This window comes from Scylla paramamosain, chromosome 3 (genome assembly GCF_035594125.1).
Source record: "Scylla paramamosain isolate STU-SP2022 chromosome 3, ASM3559412v1, whole genome shotgun sequence".
Classification (NCBI taxonomy): Eukaryota; Metazoa; Arthropoda; class Malacostraca; order Decapoda; family Portunidae; genus Scylla; species Scylla paramamosain.
In genome coordinates this window covers 17,895,001-17,902,500 of record NC_087153.1, presented here as the reverse complement: position 1 = coordinate 17,902,500, position 7,500 = coordinate 17,895,001, and positions in this window count along the sequence as shown.

The following is a 7,500-nucleotide window of genomic DNA, read 5'->3' as shown; positions in this document are numbered from 1 at the left end:
CATTCTCCTGTTTCATCCCGCCTTTCATTTCCAACCTTTCTCTATTTTTTTTTTTCACTCCTTCCTCTCCTCCCCTTCCCTTCCCTTCCTTCCCCTTCCCTTTGCTAGCATGTCTATTAGTCTTGTCCATCAAATTGTACTCCCTTCCATCTAGTTAATTCTTCCTCCTCTTCCCTCCCTGTCTGTTTTTTTTTTTATTGTTTCTTTTTGTTGTTGTTGTTGTTTTTCATCTTCGTTTTTTTCTTCATGTGAGTAATTTGCTATATTTCTTTTTCTTCTTCCTCTCTTTTATTTATTTTTTCATTAATTTTGTTCCTTTTCTTGTTGATGTTGTTTTTATTCTTTTTTTCCTCTTTTTGTTGTTCTTTTGTTGTTATTATTCTTGATGTTGTACTTCTTGTTTCTTTCTTCTCCTCCTCCTCCTCTTCTGTACTCTTTTGTCTCTTCCTATTTGGTCTTCCTTTGAATTCATATTAATTTTCTATTCCTCCTTCTCCTCCTCCTCCTCCTCCTTCTCTGATCAGCTGGGAGTCAACAGGTGGACAGTCTGGGAGCCACCTGTGGAATAGATCAATAACTGAGTTGCCAAATTCCTCCTCTTCCTCCTCCTCCTCATCCTCCTCCTCCTGCTACCTCTTACGTATTCGTTATTTCACCTGATCTTTTTTATTTTATTTTTCTCTTTTTTCTCCATTTTCCTCCTTTTCATCCTTTCTACTTTTGTTCTTTTCTTATTTGTTTTGTTCTGTTGTTGTTGTTGTTGTTGTTGTTGTTGTTGTTGTTGTTGTTCTTGTTGTTGTTATTGTTGTTGTTGTTGTTGTTGTTGTTGTTGTTGTTGTTGTTGTTGTTGTTGTTGTTGCTGTTGTTGTTGTTGTTGTTGTTGTTGTTGTTGCTGTTGTCTTGTTTTTCTTGTTCTTGTTCTTGTTGTTCTTGTTGTTTTTGTTTTTGTTCTTCTTTTCATCTCCTCCTTCTTCTTCTCCTCCTTCTCCTTCTTCTTTTCCTTTTCCTTCTCCTCCTCCTCCTCCTCCTCCTCCTCCTCCTCCTCCTCCTCCTCCTCCTCCTCCTCCTCCTCCTCCTCCTCCTTCCCCTTCTCCTTCCTTCTCCTTGGCCAGCTCCGGCTGGAGGAATGGAGGGGGTGGTGAGAAGCCTTCTCCTGTGCTATCTTGTCTCTCTCTCACTAATAGCTAGAGTAGAATAGTTACCGAAACAGCCTTGTAAGAGCCTCAGGGTCTGTTGCTGTTTGGTCTTCCTTTGTATTTCTCTGCATTCCTTCTGTTATCTCCTTTTTCCGTTTCTTTTTCCTTTTTCACTTTCCCTCTTCCCCATCTATTTCCCTTTATTTTCTCTCTTTCACAGTTTCTTCCATTCTAACCAAGAGTGCTTTATTTCCTTTCATTTCTTCTTTCTTTTCTTTTCATCAGTTTCCTTTATTCTCTCTTTTCCACGTACATTCATCCCTTCCTCTATCTTTCCTGTTCTTCGATTTTTTTTTTCTTAAGTCCTTCCTTTGTTTTACTACTACATTCTCTTCTTTCTCCTCTTCCTTCTCTTCGTCTCATCCATTTCCTTCCTTCCTTCCCTCCTTCCATCTTTCTTTCCTTTCCCTACTCGCTAGATTCTTTAAAACCGCAGGTCACTATTGACTCTCTCTCTCTCTCTCTCTCTCTCTCTCTCTCTCTCTCTCTCTCTCTCTCTCTCTCTCTCTCTCTCTCTCTCTCTCTCTCTTCACGTTCTAGGAATGAAAAAAATGTGCAAGAAAATTTTGTTTCAACTTTGTAAGAAGCTCTGGAGTTTACGAGCTGAAGGTCAATTAGTTTAAAAATGAAAGCGTGTGCATTTGTGTGTATGAGAGAGAGAGAGAGAGAGAGAGAGAGAGAGAGAGAGAGAGAGAGAGAGAGAGAGAGAGAGAGAGAGGTTGCATATGCAACCCTCTCATATGCATATGCATATGCATATGCATATGCATATGCAATTAATCGTCGTCGTTGTTGTTGTTGTTGCTGTTATCATTATTATTATTATTATTGTTGTTGTTGTTGTTGCTGTTGTTGTTGTTGTTGTTGTTGTTGTTGTTGTTTTTGCTTATTGCTGTTATTCTTCTTCTTCTTACTACTACTACTACTACTACTACTACTACTACTACTACTACTACTATTGCTGCTTCTACTACTAATGTTATGTTCTTTCTTCCACAGGTGAGTGAAGGAACAGATGTGATTGGCGTGTGTGTCTTGCAGGTAAAGTAGAAGAAAAGCATTAAAGAAGGAAAAAACAAGGAGAAGCGAGAGACACAAAGAAGTATGAGCAAAAGACTGAGAATTAGTCTTTGTTGTTGTTGTTGTCGTTGTTGATCTTCCTCTTCCTCTTCTTCTTCTTCTTCTTCTTCTTCTTCTTCTTCTTCTTCTTCTTCTTCTTCTTCTTCTTCTTCTTCTTCCTTATCTTCTCCTCCTCCTCCTCCTCCTCCTCCTCCTCCTCCTCCTCCTCCTCCTCCTTTTGTCCCCCAATCGTCCTCCTTCCCTCTTCACCTTAACCTACAAAGACTCGTCACTGGCAGAAAACAAAAGAACAGCGATGCCTTACGACGCTTTTGTTAATGGTGATGATGGTGGTGGTGGTGGTGGTGACAAGGGAGGTGTAGGGAAGTTGAAGGAAACCCACGTATCTCTCATAATAACTCCCACACATCTCAGCTCTTCCCTTCCCTTCTTTATATACGAGTATATATATATATATATATATATATATATATATATATATATATATATATATATATATATATATATATATATATATATTTTTTTTTTTTTTTTTTTTTTACCTTTCCTTCACTTTCCTCCTTCTTTCCCTCTTCATCTTCTTTCTGTTTTTCCGTTGCTCTTTCTCTGAATTTGTGTGTTTCCTTTCCGTCACTGTCTGCTATTTTTTTTTCTTTTTTACTTCTTCTTCGTCCTCCTCCTCCTCCTCCTCCTCCTCCTCCTCCTTCTTCTCCTCCTCCTCCTTTATCGCGTCTTTCCTCTTTCCCTTACCTTTCCTTTCATCATGTGTCTCATTATTCAATCTTCGTAAAAATAATGAAACATTCTACTTTTTTTCTTCTGCCAGTGTGTGTGTGTGTGTGTGTGTGTGTGTGTGTGCGCGTAGGTATGAATGTGTACGTAATTATATCCAGGTGACGTTAATGAGTGTTCCATCTCTCTCTCTCTCTCTCTCTCTCTCTCTCTCTCTCTCTCTCTCTCTCTCTCTCTCTCTCTCTCTCTCTCTCTCTCTCTCTCTCTCTCTCTCTCTCTCTCTCTCTCTCTCTCTCTCTCTCTCTCTCTCTCTCTCTCTCTCTCTCTCTCTCTCTCTCTCTCTCTCGCTCTCTCTCTCGCTCTCTCTCTCTCTCTCTCTCTCTCTCTCTCTCTCTCTCTCTCTCTCTCTCTCTCTCTCTCTCTCTCTCTCTCTCTCTCTCGCTATTACTCTTTTCTGCTAACCCTTCATTCGTAAAGTCTCAACAATAATCTAATTACGTCCTCTTACGCCTGTGTTGGGTGATGTCTTCGTCAGGAGCTCCGTAGCCAACACCACCAGGGCGGCTTTAACGCGGCAGGCTGCTGACGGAGGGAGGTGCGGGGCTGACTGGCTCACTGTTTGGTTGGAGATGGCGGGAAGAAGAGAAGAATGAGAGGGACACTATTTGGTGCTTGATTTTTGGGTTTCATAGTGTGTGTGTGTGTGTGTGTGTGTGTGTGTGTGTGTGTGTGTGTGTGTGTGTGTGTGTGTGTGTGTGTGTGTGTGTGTGTGTGTGTGTGTGTGTGTGTGTGAAGTGTGTGTCTTTTGAGTAACTCTACATTATTTTTCTCTCTGCCTTTTTAAAAATACGTGTTTAGGATTTTATCAATACACTTCTACTGCTACTACTTCTACTACTACAACTACTACTACTACTACTACTACTACTACTACTACTACTACTACTACTACTACTACTACTACTACTACTACTATTACTTCTATTACTTCTACTGCTACTGCTGCCACAAATACCACTACCTAATGCGTGTGGGTGTACGTATTTACTGCAATGAAGTGTTATGGCAGCAGTATAAAGTGCAGCATTACCATTTGTGCAGTGATGATGTTGTCATGTCGGTGTTGTTGTTGCAGTGCTGTGCCGCACCAGCTTGTTGTGCAGACTTTCTCCCGCCACTCATACACGTGACGCGGGCAAGTTGGTCTCCGAATTACCCCAAATAACGCTAAATGTTCCCCGCCACTCCACGTCGCTCTGTTGTGGACAAGAGGGTGGAAATTATAAAACGTTTTCACATAACTCGAACTGTCAAGGAATAAAATTAATGGTGGAAAGTGTTCTTGGGGCGCAAAAAGTCATGATGTATTTGGTAATTAAGATGTTTTTTTTTCGTTTTTTTTCTTTTCTCCTGGTGTTTTTTTTTTTATATTTTCCTCTTGGTTTTGTTATGTATAGCTGGATAGTACATATTTCCTTCCTTCATTTCTTCTTTTCTTCGTTTGATTCTTCCTTCCTACCTTCCTCCCTTCCTCTCTTCCTCTCTTCCTTCTTTCCTTCCTTCCTTCCTTCTTTTGTTCGTTTAATTTTTCCTTCCTACCTTCCTCCCTTCCTCTCTTCCTCTCCTTCTTCTTTCCTTCACCCCTTCCTCTCTTCCTTCCTTCCTTCCTTCCTTCCTTCCTTCCTTCTTTCCTTTCTTCCCTCCTTCTTTTCTTCCTTCCTTCCTTCATTCCATCCATCTTACCCTTCCTCCTTCCTTCCCTCCTTCCTTCCTCCTCTTCTTTCCCTGAGATTAACGTTCTATTCTCTCTCCTTTCTCTGTGTCCATACAAATAATTTTTAAACTGCTTTTATCATTAGCAACGAAAGATCATTGCAATGGAAGGATTAGTGCTGAAGCAAGTCGTCTCCTATATAGTTTTGTAGCCAAGGAAAGGCGTGATTAAAATTGTATCCTCTCTTTTCTATATCCATTTATTTTAAACTACTCTCAATAATAACAATCACTATGAACCTTTCTCCTCCTCCTCCTCCTCCTCCTCCTCCTCCTCCTCCTCCTCCTCCTCCTCCTCCTCCTCCTCCTCCTCCTAGTTTTCTTTCTTTTTTTTTTCTTTCCTCTGAGGTACATGTGTAGATAGGGAAGAGAAGAGAAGAGAAGGGAAAAGAAGGACAAAGCAGGGAGGGAGAGGATGAGACAAAAAAAAAAAGGGAAGCTGTAAGAAGAGGAAGAAATAAGCTGTGATAATTAAGCTCTGTGTGTGTGTGTGTGTGTGTGTGTGTGTGTGTGTGTGTGTGTGTGTGTGTGTGTGTGTGTGTGTGTGTGTGTGGGATGACAAATATCTGTATCTTCTCTTTTCCTCTGCTTCTCCTCTTACGTTTTATATTTTTCGTCCATTTGTCAATATTAGCAAAAGATCATCGTAGTGGAGAGGATTAACGTTGAAGTTGTGATAATTAACCTTTTTTTTTTTTTATGTTTGTGTGTGTGTGTGTGTGTGTGTGTGTGTGTGTGTGTGTGTGTGTGTGATGGGGAATAACTAAACATTATATTTCCTCCCCCTCTCTTCTTACGTTTTCAATTTTCCCTTCAACAATTCCACAATCCCGTAAGTAAGTATTTCCCAGGATCGCGCCTCCTATATAACTGGGCGAGATTAAGACGATCAGAAAGTTGTCAAGTTACAGATTTGTACCGGGACTAAGGATTGTTATGGTTATTTATTTTTTTTTGCTTCTCACTTTTTTTTTCTTTTTTGCAGCTGGGAAGAGAAAAACTTTTATTTTCCTTCCTGCGGCATTTTGTTCTCTCTTGCGCATCATATTTTTTTCCTCACGACGTAACCTCATTTTGCCTCCCGCTGGTTTAAACATTTCTCCATGAATTATAATATTTTTCTTTCCTTTTTTACTTACACTTTTCTTTTTCTCTCTCTGTATCCTCGCCTCCCTACCTACCTCACCACCACCACCACCACCACAGAGCCCACTAAAAAGAGAGAGAGAGAGAGAGAGAGAGAGAGAGAGAGAGAGAGAGAGAGAGAGAGAGAGAGAGAGAGAGAGAGAGAGAAAAAAAAGAAAACAAGAAAAAAATAACTACACCACGCATCCTCACCTTCCTCACCCCTCAAAATTAAAATAAAAAGTGTAAAAAAAAAAAAAACGGACAGAAAATAAGAGGAAACAAAGGAAAAATTTTCACTTCACCACCATTAGTCACATTTTCCCACAGAATTCTTTGGACATTTCTATTCAGTTTCATATTTTTTTCGTCTATTTTTCGCCTTGACTTGCTTATTTTAATGCCTCACGTTATCCTTTAAAGCGAGCGTCCCAGAGCTGCCACGGAAAGCCAGACTCAATTAATGCGGCTCAAAAATAAAATAAGAAGTGGTGGCGATGGTGGTAGTGAAAGTAGTAGTAGTAGCAGTAGTAGCAGTAGTAGTAGTAGTAGTAGGAGGAGGAGGAGGAGGAGGAGGAGGAGGAGGAGGAGTAGCTAGTAAGAGAGAGAGAGAGAGAGAGAGAGAGAGAGAGAGAGAGAGAGAGAGAGAGAGAGAGAGAGAGAGAGAGAGAGAGAGAAATGGGTCTCCGTCAAAAAGAAATAAAAGAGAAATGGAGGGAAGAAGAATAGGAGACAGGAAGAGAGATAGAAAGAGAAAGAACGTAGAAAGAGGAGAAGAAGGAGGAGGAGGAGGAGGAGGAGGAGAAAGGGAAGAAAGGAGGGAAGACTGACGGGGAAGGGGGAAGATTTCAACCATGAAGAAAGAAGAGAAGGATCACTGAAATGGAAGGAGAGAAGGAAGAAAAAGAGAGAAAGAGAAAAGTAAGATAGCCAGAGAGAGAGAGAGAGAGAGAGGAAGAGAGAGAGAGAGATACAGAGACAGAGACAGAGAGAAACATAGCCACAAGCAAAGCCACAAAGACCGACAAAATAGTTCAAAGTCACGTTAATTTATGGCTTAAAAAGGGAGACAAATGGGGTTGGGTGAGCGCGGGGAGCAAAGCCTGTAATGGGACGGAAAGCTGCATAATGCCATGGGGGGAGGAAGGCGCTGGTGGGAAGGATGTCATGGGGAGGAATCTGCCTGCGAGGGACGGAGGATTCAAGGCGAGGGAAGAGAAATGGGAGAAGGTGAAATGCGAATAAAGAAAAGTTGGTAGTGGTCTGCGTGTGAGTCGGTCTGTCTGTCTATCTGTCACACACACACACACACACACACACACACACACACACAAACTCTCTCTCTCTCTCTCTCTCTCTCTCTCTCTCTCTCTCTAACTGCATGACACTCCCCAACACACTAGTAAAGACTCCATTTCCGAAATTACTACACGAAATAAGCAACAACGGACTCTCTCAGCTCTCACTCGCGCCCACACACGCTCAAAGCCGCCCACTCCTCTCTCTTAGTCTGAAGCAAACTTTCCTCTCCCTCTCCCCTCCTCTCCATTCCTCATTTCCTCACTTCTTACCCTCTCTTCTTTCTTTTCTTTCT